The sequence below is a fragment of the Sorex araneus genome, chromosome 7, assembly GCF_027595985.1.
Source record: "Sorex araneus isolate mSorAra2 chromosome 7, mSorAra2.pri, whole genome shotgun sequence".
Taxonomy (NCBI): domain Eukaryota; kingdom Metazoa; phylum Chordata; class Mammalia; order Eulipotyphla; family Soricidae; genus Sorex; species Sorex araneus.
Window position 1 is genome coordinate 55,739,868 of NC_073308.1, and position 20,878 is coordinate 55,760,745.

A 20,878-nucleotide genomic window follows, 5' to 3' on the forward strand; every position below is an offset into this window, starting at 1 on the left:
CCAGGAGTGTTTTGTTTGTTTAAGTTCTAATGGGAAAAAGATAGAGTTAGATGAGGTTGGTTTTAGAAAAAGAAAATTATGTAATTCTTGACAATCCATATATCTACTCTTGCTAAAGAGATCTAGCAAAATCTCCCACATTCGTTAGCACAGTTGCCAGTCAAACCAAAGTTTGAAGTTCACACTTTGAAATGCTGATAGATATGCAGATAGTTAAGAGGTGAGGGGTTTCTCAGTTTGTTATTTTGTTGTGTGTGTGTGTGTTTGAGTCTGTGTATGTGTGTGTGTGCTTTAGAGCGAGAGTGAGAGAGAGAGAGAGAGCTTTTGGCTAATTACAGAAAACGACACTGTAACTCAGAGGAAACAAGATGTGTTTTAGAAATAAGAGAGATTAACATGTGCTTCTTATCAGAGATCACTTCCCTAGAGTGAATCCTATCCAAGTTTCCACAGGTCTTTGTTTCTCCCAGAGGAGGAAATTGGGAGAGGGAACCAGAGGGATAATAACTGCGATGACCACACCTGATCTCAGGATCACAGCTGGTATTTATCCTTTCCCTTTTACTATGCAATCTAAATTCTCCCCACCCAGCTATCTCCTCTGCAGAGGTTAGGCCTTCTTAATAGAGAACTAGACATCCTTATTCCTGAAGAATCCGGACACAAGAAACCAATCACTTCTTTAGATTCTGTTGTAGATGACCATTTTCTATAACAATTGAAAAGCAACACCAAGAGATACCTAAGTGATCACGTACATCATACATGTATTTCTGTCTGCTGATTAAGTGAAAGCAACCACACTCTATTTGTCTGATCAGTATCACCCTACTCTTTTTGCCCACTGGATCTTGGTTGCAGAGAGCTATGTCATTGTGAAAACCTTATTGTATTTCATACTTGCGTAAGTACATCTTGGGGGACCAGCACCTTTATCCCTATTGCAGAATCTAGAGTTGCAACAATTGGAAGCACAATCTTCAGAACAACATTGTCAGTGATAGTAAGTGGAACAACTTTTTCTTTCATGACATGATTTCTATAATGTGTTTTTTCCCTGTGGAAGGACAGATAGTAGTCTCTACTTTAAGATATACAATGTCTTTCAACAATGACCTCACTTCTACTCAGACTATTACCTCCAAACTGTTACTTCAGAAGCACTTTCACCAAGTTCTGTGAATGATCTATCAAATCAGCTGCTTCTTTTTGATTTGGTACATAATTGAGTCAATGGAATCTAATAAACTGAGCCAACTATCATCCTTCGATTTAGATGCTGTGTTAATCAAGTTTTCTTCCTGCGGATTTGATATTCAAAGACTCACTCGGTATGAAAGGCAAATTCATTGTCAGAAAATGTATCTATTCTTTTGTTTTTAACTGAATCACCGTGAGATGCAGTTACACAATTTTTATAATGGAGTTTCAGTCATATAATGATCAAACACCCATCCCTCTACCAGTGCACATTTTCCCCACTACCGATGTCCCCAGTATCCCTCCCACAACCACCACCTTACTTCAGCTTTTGCCTCTATGGCAGACACTTTCCTTCTTACTCTCTCTCTCTCCTTTTGGGTATTATGATTTGCAATACAAATACTGAGAGGCCATTATGTTTGATCCTTAGTCTACTTTCAGCACACATCTGCCATCCCAGTGATCCCTCCAATCATCATTGAATTGGTAGCCCCTTCTATCCCAGCACATGGAGCAATTCCAACCATGGAGCAATCCTCTGGGTCCTTGTCTCTACTTTTTTGGGTGTTAGTCTCATGCTATGTTATTTTATATTCCACAAATAATTATATTCATTCTATCTCTGTCCCTCTTTTCTGACTCATTTCACTTAGCATGGTATTCTCCATATCCATCCACTTAGGAACACATTTCATGACTTCATCTTTTCTAATAGCTGAATAGTATTCCATTGTGTAGATGTACCATAATCTCTTTTACCAGTCATCTGATCTCAGGCTCTCAGGTTGTTTCCAGATTCTGGCTATTTTGAACAGTGCTACAGTGAACATAAACGTGCAGATGTCATTTCTACATCCCCAGGATATATTCCAAGAAATAATATTGCTGGAACATATGAAAGCTCAATTTCTAGTTTTTTTGAGGAAATCCTATATTGTTTTCCAAAAAGGCTAGACCATCTTTATGACACATTCTCACCATGCCAAAGATTGTAACTCTAAGTGATTTGCTGACATGTAGAAAATTGTTTTTTTTTCTTTATTTTTATTTTGATAAATAGTCTTACTAGGGCTTAGAAGTCTCTCTGTTGCTGTCAAGCTGGATATTTTGAGGTAGTGGAAGCTGGATCAGCTTAGTTAAGTGGAATTCTACTGAGTGCTTGTGTATGCTTTATATCCACCCATATTGTCCACTATTTATAGGTCATTCTGAAGGTTCTTGGATGCCAGATGGCAAAGTTAGATCAAATAATTTTGTCAGAGTTGTTGAGTGCCTTTTTTATGGTAGATGAATTCCCACAGGTATGAACTCTCTTTAAAAGCATCTTCATACTTCATGATCACTTCTATATCACCATCTTTGTGCCTCTCTTTCCCTTTTTTGTAGCTATTTTTTGTTCATTGTTAGATTCATAAGCAAGTGTGAATAATTTCATGTTTATACTTTATTTGTAATTGAAGTGTCAGTGACTTTTAACAATATTAGTTTCAGGTGTACCACCTAATAATTTAATATTTGTACTCATTGTGAAATGGTCAACACAATAAATCTAGTTAACAGCTGTCACTGTATATAATTACAAAAATGTTTTCCTTGTAATAGAAACTGTTAATCCTCTCACTAGCAACTTGTAAATATGCAATGCCATATTGTTAAATATAATTGCCATGCTAAATATTAGTCCTCCCCAGTCATTTACTTTACTATGGAAGTTTCTTTATCTTTCCCCACTTTTCACTATATCACATGTATGTTTGCACTTGTACACACATACCTCATCAGATGTCTATCTATGAGATGAGCTTTTTTTGGTTGTTTTTTTCATTTTTGTTGTGTTTTTATTTTATATTGCAAGTCAAAGTAAGAAAATATATTTGTATTTCTCTTTCTGCCTTTTTTCTGTTAGTGTTATGGTCCCAAGGTTTGTCTATGTTGTCCAAAATGTCAAGATTTTACTCTTTTGCATGATTAAATAATATTCCATTGTGTGTATGCATACCACAACTATCTGTTCATCTCTTTATGTAAACTCAGGTTGTTTTCATACAGTGGCTGTTATAAAGCATAATGCTTTCTGGTATGAGGACCACATCTGGCACTAATCAGGGGACCATACAGAGTTGGAGATTAAGCCCTGGACTTCCACTTTACAAAGCATACAATCCATACCTTTTTAGCCATATCCTCAGTTCTTTAATAATTTTTAACTTATTAAATTGTCATTAATTTTGTTGAAAATAAGGTATACATATGAGTATATGTACAATATTTAAGTGTATTTGTATGCATATATTTGAGTTCGTATTTTTACCTTTTTAACTAGATGTCCAGATATGTCATTGCTGCATCATGTCAGTTATTTTCCCAATTTTTGAGAAACCTGCAGACTGTTTACTACAGTTAGTATTATAAACTTATATTCTCATCAGTATTGTATAAGTTTTCTGCATAGTGCTAATCTAATACTTGTTCTTTTCTTTCCAACAGATATGCGCTGATATCTCATGTAGTTTTGATTATCTTTTCACCAATGGAGAGTTTTGTTGAATATCTTTACACGTGCTTGTGGACATCTATTCACCTTCTTTGGAGAAATGTCTATTAAACATTCTATCTGATTCTTTTTCCTTTTTTTGCTGTTGAGCTACATGAGATCTTTTTAATTTTTAGATAAATTACTAAATAAATGATTTGCAAATAAATTTCCCCACTTGATATACTATCTTTCCATTTTGTTGGTGATCTCCTTTGTTGTTTGGTCTTATTTCTTTCTTTCTGATTTTATTGGGTACTGTTCTTATCAAGGGCGTTGACCACTGACTAAATGGCTACATTTATTCTCTCCATGAAACTCATATCTTTCCACCAAAGAAAGTACCCAGCTTAGAACTAACAATTTTACTTACTGGTAAGATTTTTCTACATCTCTATGTAGATATGCACATTTCCCATTCCTTTCAAGTATAGAATCAGCATGTTGGCAAGAGGCGTTTCCATTCACTAAGTCATCTTTCCAGATAATCACCGGTGAAATCATCAACAGTTGGGCTGCCAAAGAGGGTGCCAAAGATAATCTTATGTCAAATATTATCTCTGACCCTCACATCACTCAAAATGATGTCCTTACTCGGATAATATATACCCCGGTCGAGAAACTCTCTTTCCTTGTTCTTTCTCAGGCGACTTGCAAGACTGCTATGTCAGATTATGCTCTGGAAAGGAGATGCAAAGTACAAGTTAAAAATACAGTAGAGGTCTATTATACATCTCAGAAACTGTCCCATATTTCACTTAAGATGTGTTCCAGTTTGGGGGCTGGAGCTATAGTACAGCGGGTAGGACGTCTCACTTGCACATGGCCGACCCGGGTTCGATTCCCAGCATCCCATATGGTCCACCAAGCACCACCAGGAGTGATTCCTGAGCGCATGAGCCAGGAGTAACCCCTATGCATCGTTGGGTGTGACCAAAAAAGCAAAAAAAATTTTTTTTAAATGTGTTCCAGTTTTAACCCCCTCTGGAGAAGCCCATATTCTCTCTTGGACACACAATTCCCTGTCTCCCTTCACATTTCTCTTAGAGATTTCTTTAAATGAAAATTTTATTTCACTAAAAAAAAGAAAAGAAATGCAAGAAAATTATATAAAATACTCTGATGTATAACAGAAAGAGGAAGCAGGAGTAGTCAGGGCTAGTCATGGGTCTAGAGTGTATCAAGATATCAGATAGGAAGCGCTTCTGTCTGCAGAGCTGTGTTGAGTAAACCTTGGTCACGCCAGTTGGGAAAGGCAGACTGCCTAATAGGAGAGTTTCAAGTTGGGCAGAAACAACTAATAGCTTAAGTACCCCTATCACATTTAGCCACTGACTGGGAGTGCCAGTGAGCTTGTGACTTCAGAGTAAACTGTGTCCTACATTGCCAAGATGAGGCGCTCCAGGCCAGCAGCCACCTGTTTTCACAGCAGGGAGATGTGGGTAACGTTCAATCACAACCAGCACAAGCATCTTCATACTTTTAACCCAGGAGGCAAGAAGAGGAAAACAAGGTTAGCATTGTTTCTGCAAAGAGACAGCAGTCTCATTTTAGTCAGGAGAGGGAAGAGTTTCATTCCTTTGATAGTCTTGGAGTGAATGTTTTTGTCCAAGTATTGTTCATGAGAGCGAAGAGTGCCCTGGGCTCCCTGCCAGTGTCTCTCACAATCTCCACACTGCCTTATATTATCTGATGCCATCTTTGGATCGAAAGAGGACTTTAATTACTTGCAGAGAATGGAGTCTCTCCCTGAAAAATTGTAGCATTATATGCTAGGTCCCAATTTCTGATCTGGCACCAATGTACCCGCCTGACCAAACCACATAATATTGCCCTACTTTATGCTCTGCCCTGTTCTAACTGGACACCTTACCATTGGCAGACTATGCTTTTAGTTAGGCCCTTTCCCTGAGTCAGAAGTGGGCTTACCTGTGTTGTATATATTCAGAGTCCCATTTCCTTCCCTCTGATTGAACATAACATATTAACAATCCATCTAATATATGTAATTCAACACAATGAAGTACTGTCACTACAGTGAAGGGCATTGATGCTCTGGTGAAGATTAGTCATGCTAAGAGAAAACTTGAAATGCTTGGAAATCATGCAGTGCACGTATGAAGTAAATCTGGTGGAGGTTATCTTAACTACCACAGTCCTAAAAAATTATAACATATTCCAAACAAGACGGTGAATCTCTACAACAACCATTATAACAGTAAGATTATCAAAAATTTAAAAATGCGTTAGTATACCAAGCTATAGGAAAGAATAACTATTTTTTCTGTCTTAATAGACTATTAGAACAATGCAATGATTTTAAGAAGTGAATTCAACTAGATGTCAAAATAATACAGAAAAGTTTAGTATGGAATATATTAGATAATATCATTCTAAGCATTCATTGAATTGGAAATGTTAAACATGTCTGTGCAGTATTATCTGTGTTTTAGGTGTTACTAGAGCTAAGGTAGGAATATGAACATATAATCATACTGAAATAAACTTCAATAATTTAATTTCATTTTAATCGGGGTGGTCTTGGGCCATTCTGACTGTGCTTGGGGCTTGTTGCGACTCTATGCCTGAGGATCACATGTTTGTGGGACTCTGCACAGTGTCGGAATCAAATCAAGGTTTATTTTGTGCAAAGCTAGTACCATCATCTTTAATCTATTACTGATGCCAATTTTTTCCTCTCTCCCTCCCCCCTCCCTCTCTCCCTCCATCCCTCCTTTCCTTCCTCTATCCTTCTCTCCCTCTCTCTCTTTTTCTCTCTTTCTCTCTCTCTTTCTCTCTTTCTTTCTCTTTTTCTTTTTTCTGTACCACATCTGGCAATGCTCAGGGATTATTTCGGAATCTGCACTCAACAATTTGTGCTGGTAGTGCTCAGGGTACCATATGGGAGGCCAGGGATTGAACCTAGTCAACCACATGCAAGACAAATGCTCTACCCATTGTACTACAAGAGCTGAATTTCATACATACACTCACACACATATATTTATTTAATTTCATATATTTTTAAGTAAAAGTTAAATTTTCAGTACATATACAAAATAATATTTTTTGTTTGAAGGGCAACTAAATCTTGACAAAAATGAGAACATGTTATCCGTTTTGAAACACTAGTGTAGGAGGGAGATACATCCTGAAACTTGGCATAGTTGCTAGCTTCATTTTGCAGTAAGCTGTATTTTTCCTCTAACTTTTGTCAAATCATGAAATCAGTTTTTCATCTGAAAAATATAGACTAGCGGGCAACAAAGCAGTGTGCTTGTCTTGCATGTGGTCCACCCAGGTTCACTCTCTGATACCCGATAAGGTCCCCCAAGCAGTGCCAGGAGTGATCTCTTAGCACACAGCTGGAAGCAAACCCTGAACACAGCCGGGTGTGGCCTCAAAAAAAAAAAAAACCGTTTGGAGGGAAGGAAATAGAAAAAATAGATTAATCAAATTTTGTTTCTTGGGGCTGGAGCGATAGCACAGCAAGTAGGGTGTTTGCCTTGCACGTGGCTGACCCGGGTTCTAATCCCAGCATCCCATATGGTCCCCTGAGCACCGCCAGGGGTAATTCCTGAGTGAAGAGCCAGGAGTAACCCCTGTGCATTGCCAGGTGTGACCCAAAAAACAAAAATAACAAATTTTGTTTCTATTTAACATTATAGAACAATTGCCACCTATTCATAATTAAATATATATGAAACAATAAAAGACACAGTCTTCAGTACATTATACTGGTACACAAAGCTAAATAAAATTTTCAAGTAGTTTAGCAATTTAGTCAATAATTTTATTAGAAATCAATGTTTGTGAAGCTTTTTACTTGGAAATTTTTAGGGGAAATTCTATTGTATTAAAATTTTATCAAAATTTTTTGTTAAAATTTTTAATGAAAGTTTTATTCAAAATTGAGTAATATTTCCAACTCAAGGCAAATTGAACCTATATGAACTGTATCATAAATTAAAACAACAAAACAAAAGACAGTGACTTGGATAAGATAAGCTCATTTTCCATGTAAAACAAATTCAGACATAACCAATCAGTTTCCTATAGTGCTTACACAACCAGATTCCTTCTAATTTTTTCTTCTGCCTTCCCCAGAATATACATGATATGACATGGTTACTAGAACATAGTATTTGCATCTCACATAAAAGGATGGATAAAAATTCAGAAAGAAACTAACCAATTTCTTTGAAATAGATTTCCTGAATGTAACATGACACTTTTGTTATAGCTCATTAGCAAAAGTCACTTGACCATAAGTAGCTGCAAAGAAAAGAATGCAGTTGATCCTTTTGTTTTTTTGCATATTTGTTTGGTTGGTTGGTTTGGGAGCCCCACCAAGTGGTGTTCAGGGATCGCTCCTGGTTGGGGCTCAGGCTACCTGGGATGCTGGCAATTGAACTCTGGTTGTCCACATGCAAGGCTATTGCCCTATACTGTTGCTCTGACTTCCAAATCAATTGGTACTTTTGTTTCCTAGATTGCAATAATTTCTTTGAACACCAATGTTGTTGGGCCTAAGAAAGTAAGACAGAACAAATACTTGGATCATCATCATCATCATCATCATCATCATCATCATCATCATCATCCCATTGTTTGTCGAATTTCTCGAGCGGTCTCATTAATGTCTCCATTCGTCCTAGCCCTGAGATTTTAGAAGCCTCTCTTTACTCGTCCTTTCCAATGGTGCCGCATTGGAAGCTCTTTCAGGGTCAAGGGAATGAGACACATCATTGTTACTGGTTTCAGCATATGAATACACCATGGAGAGTTTGAGAGTTCTCCCATGTGGGCAGAAAACTTTCCTTAACTTGCCAGGTTCTCCCAGAGGGAGAGCTAGGCTATAAGATATCTCTCAGCCGAGCTCCCAGGAGCTTGGTTTTATAGTCTCTGGATGTTGGCTGTTGGTGGGATTACACGGCACTGGGGGTAGTCCCTGGGTGTGACTGCCTAGCTACTGGGAAATGGAGAATCTGTTCGGAGGAGGCCCAGTCCCGATCCGAGCAGGCTTAAAGGTCTCAACCCCAGGCCCCACACACCTGGGTTCCTCTGCGGGTTCCTTCATGCGTGAGGCTCGTCCGAATGTGTGGAGAGGGGCCTTGAGCATGGCTGTGACTGGGTTCCGGAGGTCTTCGACCATGGGACCTCTGTTCGGGGTGGGGAGGGAAACTGAAGCCCACCCCCTCTAAGGGGGCACCAGGGAAGACAGCCAGGCGAAGGGGCAAGAGACTCTCTGCAGATATGTTATATTCTTCGTGGTAAGATACTTGGATACCACTAGAAATATCTGCCATAACCCTTTGTTGTTGTTGTTGTTTCTTGTTTTATTATTGTTATTGAGATAATGTTCTTTTACAAGAATGTATGGATTATAAGGGTACAATATCACACTTATTCTACATATGTCAGTACACTGTCTATTAACAATATACCAATTTCCTTCCATCACAACAATGGGACCTCTTTCTCCTATTTTATTTTTTCTTTATTTTTTTTAAATATAGCAAGTATATTTTATTTTTTTTTAATTTTTTTTTTCAGTTTATTTTTTTAATTTTTTTTATTAGTTTATTTTTAATTAGAGAGTCATCGTGAGGGTACAGTTACAGATCCATACATCTTTGTGCTCATGCTTCCCCCGTACAAAGTTCAATAACCCATCCCTTCACCAGTGCCCATTCTCCACCACCCGTAAAACCAACATCCCTCCCCCACTCCCCAGTCCCGTCTCCCCCCACCCCACCCTGCCACTATGGCAGGGAATTCCCTTTTGTTCTCTCTCTCTGATTAGGTGTTGTGGTTTGCAATAAAGGTGTTGAGTGGCCATTGTGTTCAGTCTCTAGTCTGTATTCTGCCCGCCTCACCCTTCCCCCACATGACCTCCAACCACATTTTATTTGGTGTTCCCTTCTCTGAGTTACCCAGAATGTCTTTCTCCTATTTTAAACTGCAGTTCTGAAGTCTGAATACAAAAGTTCATTTTTGTTTGACTTTGGGGTTTCCTTGCTTCACTTCACTAGACGCCACATACGAGTGAGATAGCTGTTATTTGCCTTTCTCTTTCTGCATTATTTTACTTAGTATGTCCCTATTCAGTTCCGTTCATATTTTTATAATGGCAAAATTTCATCTTTCATTAAAGTTCTGTAGTTGCAAGACTGTGTTATCATCTCATGTAAAAAAATATTATCATTATTTTTATTTCCAAGGTTTTTTATGCTCTGGCCTGTTATGTTGTTGTTTACCTAGTTCTACTCTCCTTTAACAAATATTTTAATCTTTATTTCAGGAGAGAAATGTTATCCATTTAAACATCAGAATTCTTAATCCACTTCTTCCCAAGATAACCTCTTCAATATAGCCCCATTTTGCTTCAGCCACATACCAATCTTTGCAAGATACACTCATTAGTTAGCCCTCAAATTTGAAAATAACACTCTGGTGCTTTGCATTCCTGGGAGCAGAGATTATCCACTAGTCGTCTAAGCTTTTGCAGGGTAACATATTTTGCTACAGGTATTTTTAAAATGCTATAAAGGATTAGACTTTCATCTTTCATGCTCAGTGACCATATTAATTATCCCCTTGTTCCCTTATCACATCTTTGAGTAGTTATCATGTGCTAGGCATTAAATAAGTACAGATTTTTTTCCCTTCCATATTGATACTTTTATACAAAATACTACCAGCGAAAGTGGGTTTATAATAGTTACCTTTTCTCTCCACCAGAACACTTTGCCACATAAAACAAGGGATCACTGTGTACTTTCATAACACTTCCCAGTCTACTATTTCAATATTTCAGGACAGTTATAACACATTTCCTTATTTATCTCCCTAACTCTTTCAACTCAATAGATTTTGGTTGTTGGCAGGTATGCTTTGGCACTTTCAAGTGGATATTCTTATACACCTTCCAGCAGGAATAGCTTCAAAGAATGAGCCATTTACTGTTACTGATTATGCAACACATCACTTTTGACAACCACAACACTACTTCCTGGAATTATGAGAACACATTGTACTTAGCTGACAATTGGTGGGAGAAGCATAAAGGAATTATTTTCTCAAGAATATCATTTATGAAAAATTAAGAATAATTCTAAATATGTTCACATTAAATATTAAATATACTATTTAAGTGCATTTTAATAATCTAGAGGATGGAGTGTCAGAGGATATGTTTTGAAAGAATAAAATGACTTAATATAGACCCTTAGTCTTGATGAGATCAAATTCCTGGCAATGAGGTCAAATTCTTGGCAAACCATCAAATTTCTGAATTCTGATATGAGTTTCCAACCAAACATGGGGATTAGAAGACCAAGTGACATAGTGCTAGTTAAGTGTAGCGTTCCACAAATTCAGAAAGAGGAGTGCAGCATGTTGGGACACTTTGCTAATTGTATCATACCTCTTAACCATCCTATTCTATTTTCAGTATAATATTAAATATAATTTATTTTAAATATAACTTCCCTAATGCCTTCTAATTTTCTTATGTTTTTTTAATATTCATTTCTGTTCTAAAACATGAGTAAATTATGAACTCCTTTCAACCATGATCAAGAACAAAGACATTTAAAGAATAAATAAATAAACTAAAAAAACTAAAAGAGACCTTACATTGCCCTAGGTAATCTGCATCTCCCAGTATCATCTATGAATCTTTCCTGATCACTCATCCTAAACCTATAACAAGGGAGGGGGGGTTAAACAATCCACCCTCACATTCAGAGAGACACCGAGAACAGAGACCCTGTCTTTTGGTCACTATTTTTATTGCAGAAGTGGATTTTCCTGCTTGGGTGGCTTCTTGAGAATTGTACCAAAGCTTGCATACAAAATTCAAAAGGTTAAAAGTTAGAATTTACTGTACAGATAAAGTAGATGGTTCCGTGTCCCTCTCCAGAAGTCCAGGTCTCTCCTTTACCTGTGAACAATGTCATTGATCCTGTCCCTGACATTGTCTCATCCCACAAGTGACTTCTGTCTTGTTCCACGCAGTCTACTCGCCTCCTGCGAGTGCCGGCCATGCTCTGCTCTCTACCCTCTGATCACAGGACCTCCTAAAGGTACCCCAAGCAGTTCCTGTCATCTGCTCCAGCTTTCCTAATATCTAGCCCCAGACATGTGCACTTGGGTGAGACACCTAAGCTCAGCACCTTCCCAACACCTGGGCGTTGGAGCTCTCCTTGGCCTCTCAGGGGCCTCTGAGGCCTGCCTGTACTTAGCATCTGTCCAGACCCTCAGCCCTACCTGACCCTGCAATCTGTTGGTGAGTTAGTCTGGGAAGTGTTGAAGAGTGAGACATTTAAAGAATAAATAGATAAACTAAAAAAACTAAAAGAGACCTTACATTGCCCTGGGTAATCTGCATCTCCCAGTATCATCTATGACTCTTTCCTGATCACTCATCCTAAACCTATAACAAGGGGGATGTTAAACAAGGACAGAGAGACGTGAGGCTGGGGACTTCCTTTTATCTGCTGCCATTTCCCACCCCCAGTCATATCTACCACCATACCCCATATCCCATCCCATGATCTTCTGACTGGCTACCTGTTCCTTAGGCAAGGTTTAAAGTGACCCACTAAATCCATCTAACTCTACATCCTTGCACTCCCACTGTATTCAGTAGGGTAAAAAGAATGTGTGAATTTACTATTTTCATTTTATTCATTTCTTTAATTTCCCTGGTGCTTCAGGCAAATGATCTACTAAAGAACTTAAAACAATCTTCATAAGAACTTAAAAGGTCTGCATAAGAATTTAAAATGTACATACAAAAGCCTGGAAGCGGCCTGGAGCATGGTGGTGGCTGGGTAGTAGAAGTAGTGGAGGTCGGCAGATGAGGTATTTATCTGGAGCGGGTAGGGTGGGTCGTCTGGGTTTGATCCCTGGGGCTCTGGAGCTTGGAGGAAGCAGACAGAGGAACTTTTTTCTGGGTCTTGTTGAGACTGGAGTCCAAGGTCACAAACTTCTGCTTTACCTGGTTCTGTGGGGTTTCACTCATGTGTGAAATTCTGCCCATGTTTCCAAAAAGTGGCCTGGAACGTGGCAGTGGTGCCTGTCTTCAGAAACTTTTATTCAGCAACTTTGTCTGGTACAAGCCTCAGGCAATCACAAGATAACGTTCGCTCTCACAAAGCTTTGCAGAGAAGCGAAAAAGGAAGACCTCAGAGAGAGAAGAGCAGCAGTGTTGGCCAATGTGGCAGAAGCCGGGGAAAGCATTTGCAACGCTTGCCTGTCCTTCACCAACTACAAGACCAAGATGACTGCCCTCTGATGTCCTGATGGATCTATCACATCTTCCAGAAGGGCAATGGAGAAGATTATTTGAGACTTTTACTGAATTTCTTTGACAGCCATGTCCACCTGCCCACATACCAAATTCTGCAGGATGGATATGTCATTCCCAACACCCTCCTTTCCAAAATCTGACATGCTATTTAGTCAGTAAAGATGCATACAGCACCCAGTCCAGACAAGGTCAGACCCGAACACCTGAAGAATCTACTGCCAAAACTCATCAATACGCTGACTTGGCTCTTCACATGCTACCTGTCCAAATGCAAGGAAAACCATGGAAAACCAGCAGGACCGTTCTGTTGTACAAGAAGGGAGACATTCAGGACATTGGCAACTATTGCCCAATCTGCCTGTTGTCTGTTGTCTACAAGTTGTTCACTCGTGTCATCCTGAATAGAATAGGCAGAACACTAGATGAAGGACAACCATGCAAGCAAGATGGGTTCCAAAAAGGATTCAGTATGATCGACCATATCCACACAGTGACCAAACTCATTGAAGTTTCGAGAGAGTTCAAGATGCCAATCTGTCTAACGTTCATCGATTTAAAGAAGATCTTTGATTCAGTTGAGAGTGAAGTGGTCATTGAAGCCCTAGCCAAACAGGCATTCAAACTCCATACATCAAGGTCCTCCACGAGCTGTATTACAGATTCACCATTAGGATTTCACCATTCTACAAGGAAGTGATCATAGATGTAAAGAAAGGGGTTCGGCAGGGTGATACCATCTCACTGAAACTCTTTAATGCCACGCTCAAGAATGTCATGCAATGACTGTAACGGGAAGGAATGGGAGTGAAGCTAAACAGTCGGCAACTACACCACACCTGCTTCACTGATGACATTGTTCTAATATCACCAGACATTAGCCAAGCGGCATAAATGCTGGCCGACTTCGACCGCAAGTGTGAAAGGTTGGACTGCAACTGAATCTCACCAAAACAATGGTCATGAAAAACGAACCAGTCCCTGACATTCCATTTGCTCCCAACAGAACGAATATTTCTGAATGCAGCAGCTATGTATACCTGGGTCAAAAACTCAACATGAGGAACAACTTGGCACCAGAACTGCCCAGGAGGAAGAGAGCAGCATGGAACGCCTTCAAGAGCATTGAAGAATTGGTTAAGAGGACGAAGAAACTCTGGCTCTGGGCACATCTTTTTGACTCCACCGTTTTTCCTCCACTAACATATGCCTCAGAGACCTGGGCCCTATGGAAATAGGATGAGAACGCTATTTGGATATCCCAAAGAGGAATCGAAAGAGCTATGCTTGGAGTATCATGTTCACTCAAGTGAGAGAAGGAATCTGGAGTTCCAAGCTCTATTGATTATCAAGAATCAGGGACACTGTCTCTTTTGCCAAGGCGTCGAAAATTAGATGGGCAGGACACGTAATGCGATTCAGATATGACAACTAGACTAGAGCTGTTACAGACTGGATTCCACGATATGTCAGAAGACCACATGGCTGTCCACTATGGTCAGACTTCTTTGTCAAAACCCTGAATGAACGGTTTGAGGCTCTCCATATTCCTGGAGCAAGCAGATACCATTGGGCTACACTAGCATGCAACAGGAATGAATGGAGATGTTACTGGCACCTCCTCAAGCAAGTGATACAAGTGATACAAAAACATGATACTGATACCTAAAAACAGTAGAAACAAGGGCCAGGAGGATTGGTCCACAGTTGGAAACCTTCCTCAAGTGCTGGAGAAGAAGGTTGTGGGGATTGAGGAGGAACCCTATGACAAAGATAATTGGAAATGATAACTTTGCATCATTTAAATATATATGTGTATATATATATGTATAAATATATAAAAGAACTGCATGCTGAGAATAGGTAAAGGAACAGACATGATAACCTTTCATTATCTATATTATAAACCATATACTGAGAGAGAGAGAGAGAGAGAGAGAGAGAGAGAGAGAGAGAAGGAAATGCTTACCATAAAAACAGGATCAGAATCCAGAATCAGTAACATCCTTCACAGCTAAAGGGTAAAGGAGAGGTCGAACATCTGGAGAAGGACCCCCCCAGACCCATCTACCTGGACCCCTGGCTGGGGGAGGGGTGGTGGGAGGAAAACTGGGGACATTGTTATCGTGGGAAGTGGGAAATGTGCACTGGTGGAGGGATGGTGTTAGAACATTGTATGACTGAAACCCAACTATGAACAGCTTTGTAACTGTGTATCTCACAGTGATTTGATTAAAAAAAATGAAGAATTTAAATTAATCCATTTTTCCACGGAAAGCATCTATAGTTTGAGCTGGCAATTCTTTGAGTCCCTATTCAGAAAATATTTACCTTGCAATTTTTGGTAGTTCTACACCCTGTTAGAACTAAAATATTATCTTTTCCTTCTCCTGATTAGGTCTGTATACACTTTACACTAAACTTCCCATTAGCAGTGATATCTAACTCTCCCATCTCTTATTTTAAGACATGACTAAAGGAATGTAGAGGTGGTGCTCTCCCCCACTCTTCAGCAATAAATTCAGTTTTATTTTAGCAACAGATCATCTTGATAATAGTTGGAGAGTCAAGAAACTATGCCTTATCTAGCTTCTATCTCTTTGCCTCCCTTATTTACGTACATCTTTTGGGGGTGGTGTAGTTGGGCCAGACCCAGTGGTGATCAATGTTTATTCCTGGCTCTGTGCTCCCAAGTCACCCCTGATGATGCTCAGGAGACCATATGGAGTGCCTAGGATTGAGCTGGGTGCAGCAGCATATAAGAAAAGAATCACAACCCCTATGCTATCCCTCTTGCCCAAAGTATTTTTAAGCTTTATTTTCCATAACATTTTTACTAGTATAGAAAATGCAGACTCATATTTACTTTCTGTCCCTTGACTATTTCCATTCCTGCTTGGCAAAAATATCTCTGCAAGTCATAAACCTTACCTCCTTGAGATATCATTTTCTCAAGCTTTGCCTTTTAGATCCTAACCTCTATAGATTTACAGAGGTTAGATTCTAAAATCTATAGGCAGGCCAGATTAAATCACATTATGTGAACAAATTCAAAAGCTTCACTTCCCCTGATTCTCGTTTTCTAGTTCATTAGATAAATTTCTTTAGGTTGGCATGTAAGAAACTTGGGTAACACAATAATTTCCAACTATTTTAAATTTGGATACTTTTTTTTTTTTTTGCTTTCCTTTCCATGAGTCCCTCTCGAAGAGCCCGGCAAGCTACCAAGAATATCCCGCCCGCATGGCAGAACCTGGCAAACTACCTGTGGTGTATTCGATATGCCAAAAACAGTAACAACAAGTCTCACCGTGGAGATGTTCCTGGTGCCCACTCAAGCAAATCGATGAACAATGGGATGACAGTGCTACAAGTACTTTTCATGAGTATTCTGTGCTGGGCTATAATTTATGGCACATGGAATGTTCCCATTAAGTTGTTTCAAACCTAAAATATGTCACTAAAAGATATCTAATAGTTTATTTTCCTTTGAGATGATTTTAACCATCATTGTGAAGTAAGCCGTCATCCCCTTGTATTTACTGCAATATTCCTATTCTATAATATATGTAATATGTACTATGCTTTAGATTTTTCTCTTGAGCGATTTAAAGTGCCTGCCAGCTGAAGCACCAATTATAAAAATTTCATCAGATCTTTAACATGCTTATATTTACATCTTTATGAGTCATAGTTATAATATTGCCTGGTTTGAAAATTAACCAAAATGAGTTCAAATTTCATTCTTCTTGGTGTTACTATAAATTCTGGGTAATACAATAAATATATTTATTGGGTAAACTATAAATAGGAAGAAAAAAATATTCTTAAAATAAAAAGAAAGCCTCAAAGGCTGCCATAGAATAAAAACTTGAACAATCTGGGGAAATTTAGGTAGGGAAGATGTAGCCAGAAGGAAAATAATAATTATTATTTTTTTAAATAAAACTGATTAATAATTATTATTTTTTAAAATTCCCATCAATTTACCCTGGGGGGAAAAAGTAACTCATTAGGTTTTAAAAGTTTTCAGAACATAAATCTAAAAAAAAAAAAACTTAGGTGAGATTTACATAGAGGCGAATGCTGACTTTTTGACTTAGAATAAATCCAAACTTGCTAATAATTAGAACCATACAGAAATGATTTGGTCAGCTTTGAGATGCAGAGACCTTTGACTTCCAAAGTCTTTAAGTAGAGTTTGGACATCTTATTAGGGTTTTTATACTCTGTGGATTGTTGACTATGGAATTTAACTAACCCTTTGGGGGATTTCAACCTAGAGGCCCTAACTTCATAATCCAATTAGATCCTGATTGTATATGGAGATTGGAATTCCTGGAACACTACTTGTACCATCCAAAATATGCTCTCCAAAAGTTATTGTAACATTTCTTTTTTGAAGCGGGATATTAGGTTAATGTTTTTCTATTATCTAAGAGTTTTGGCTGTTTCCAAAGCTGATGACGAGGATTAATAGGTACCCTCGATGTGGCAGATTTAAGAGAGTCACTAGTATAAAATGAAAGGATTGCTAGGGACATAAAACCATGTACCTGTACCCAGTTGGGTGGTTATGAAGCTGCAGAAATTCAGAAAATCTTCTCTCCAAACACAGTGGCAACACACTTAGGAGCTTGTGATCTTCAGTGTTCAAAGGTGAGTGGATGTCTGAGCTAGCAAGGATTGATTCTTTGTAAGATTCAAAGTCTAGGATTGGAGTTACTTGAAAATCAGAGCAAAGATTGCAGCTGCCAAGAGGAGTGGCCAGTTACTAAAGAATTTGGTGGGCAAAAGAAGTATAATATTTCTCAAAGCCAGAGGCAATAGCTTGGAAGGTAGCCAGGTGTGAGTCATCAGGAAAGAATGTTACACCAGGGACTGTTTGTCTGTGAATACCATTGGGGCAAGAGCTGAGTGGCAATTGTAAGGGAAATTTTAGCCAAAAATTTTCACTGCTTGAGTTAAGAAATAGTACAATGTTGGAGAAGTCTGTGAAGATGGGAAAGGGAAATTCCCAAACACAATGGGAGAAGAACATTATCTGGGCACTTGCCATGACAGAAAACCCATATACTATATTGCAAAAGTTTTAGTCCCTGAAGAATTTGCCTTTTCATTATCATAAGGAGCCATCAGCAACATGGAATATGTAGAAGGGAAGTAGCAAGACAGACAAAGAGGATGCCAATCTAATATTTTCCATGCTAAACTGCAAGACTCATGGGCTCTATCAAAAAAAGGAGTAGGGAATAGCTCAGAGAGGTTGCAATTATGATCTTAGGTGGAGTAACTCATGAGATTCTTCTGATGGGAAAAAAATCACTTGAAAACCATGGCCTCCACTCGATATATTGTACAATGGAGAGAAGTTTTAGAAAAAGGGACAGGTCTACAAAGCTGATGTGAGGATAAAAAGCATGTTTTCATTTTGCATCCCATTAAGCACCATTTCATAATCTTGCTTCAAGTTATCATAGTTACCTTTTTGCCTAAACTAACTTTTACTTAATCAACTTTAGTAATAAAATAGTCCATTAAACAATTTGAATTTTATATGTTGCAATTAACACAATACTTTTGAAGAACTTATTTTCATGGCCTAGAGGAATAGGTAATTTTGTTCTTCCTGAAAAATAAAATAGTAAGATAAATATGGTGTATATCATTACATAACTTTCAGGTTTTACTCTGGTATAAGCTGTATCTTGAACACCATTAAGAGTCCAGTTCCCAGTACCACCATGCAATTGACTCCCTTTACCATGTTTTATTTTTTCTTTGTTTTTGTTTTTGTTTTGGGTTCACACTGGAGGTGCTCAGGCCTTACTCCTGGTTCTGCACTCAGGGATCATTTTTGTAAGGGAACAGGGAATCATATGAAATGCCAGGGATCAAACCCCGGTCAGCTGCATAGAAGGCAAATGCCCTACCCAATAAACTATGGCTCCATTCCCAATTAGTTTTGTATACTTCTGCTTATAAATAAAATTCTGTGGTATCTATCTTCACCTGACTTTTGATTTAGCATATCACCTTCTATACTCAACCATTGTGTCACAAATAAATTGTTCTAAATAATGATAATTGTTATTATGACAAATACACTTTTCCATTTTCCATCAGTCTTTTGAAAAATAGATCATAATATTACTTGGAAGTTATTTTAGATTCATAGTTTAACTCATATCCAAAGAATTACCTATAGAATTCTCTCTTCCTTGACCACATTCTCCACTAAATCATACCATACTCCTCTCTGCTCTTCCAGTCTGGGATACAAACAGGAGGGTGAAAGATAAATTAATACATTCATATCATAAAAGATATTTTTAGTATGTGTGTGTAAAAATGAGACCGACATTAAATTAGCCCAAGGTAGGGATTATGCATTATAAGTGGGATCCCAAAAGAAGGTTCAGTTTGACATTACGATCTAATTCTCTCTACAATATTTCATCTTAGGTTAGGTGAGTTTGAGGTTCTAAGACCTAACTCCTCATTTTCTTGGTACTCCAACCCAGAAGCTAAAGGGATGAAAGAGGGAAAATAAATGCCCAAAGTCAGGAATGCTACTCAATTGCAGAATGGGTTAAAAAGGAGATTGAAAGGGAAAAACATTAAAAAGGAAGAACTTGCTACATGTTCCAACTCAAGAATGGAATCCCTACCATCTGGCAACATAGAGAACAAAGTGGAGAGAAACTTAAACTCAGCAATTTAGGGTTTACTTTGTATTCAATTCAGTGGGCTGGAGCGATAGCACAGTGGTTGGGCTTTCACCTGGCAGACCCGAGTTCGATTCCTCCGCCCCTCTCAGAGAGCCCGGCAAGCTACCTAGAGTATCGAGCCTTCGCGGCAGAGCCTGGCAAGCTACCCGTGCGTGTTGGATATGCCAAAACCAGTAACAATAAGTATCTCAATGAGAGACGTTACTGGTGCCCACTTGAACAAATCGATGAGCAACGGGATGACAGTGAATCTTTGTGTTAAGTATGGACCCAAATATCTCCAAGCACACTTGACAGGGTCCAATCCATCTCTGTATTCCAAATGTAGTAGTTCCTTAAATCATCAGGGTATAAGACCATTCTTACTCTCTGTTATGCCAAGGAAAAGTCTACACAAAGTTCCCTTTCCTTCCTGCTCTCTGCTTCATTAGTACTAATTCCTTCCTCCCTTCTTCTTCAAGGAAGGTAATGATCCATGTCTTCATTTTAAATCCCCCCCCCCAAAGCTATCCGTCTTATTGCCTCATATCTTAACATAAAATACTTTTTTTCAAGTCGAATTTTCTTCCATTCCTTATTAATTTAAATATCTCTTATAAGTTCAAGATATCCTTGCTTAGCAGTACCTCCTTCTGGAAAAGCCATCACTTATCCTGGAATCTTTTAAAAGCTTTCTTTATGTTAACTCCTTTTCTAGCTAAAATTTTAAACGTTGTGATAACATAGCCTATGTATGTGCCAGACTTCCAAACACCTTTCAAAGTCTGTAAGAACTGGGAAGGTTTTTGTCACTCACTCATTCTTGTTACCTAACACATACATTTGATATATTGTCGATGGGTGATCAATATCAAGTGTTTTTTTTCTTTTTTTTTTCTTTTTGGGTCACACCCAGCGATGCTCAGGGGTTACTCCTGGCTTTGCACTCAGGAATTACTCCTGGCGGTGCTTGGGGGACCATATGGGATGCCGAGGATCGAACCCGGGTCGGCCGCGTGCAAGGCGAACGCCCTATCCGCTGTGCTATCGCTCTGGCCCCCAATATCAAGTGTTTTTAAGAAGATTCAACATGTTCTCTATTTTTATGAATAGATC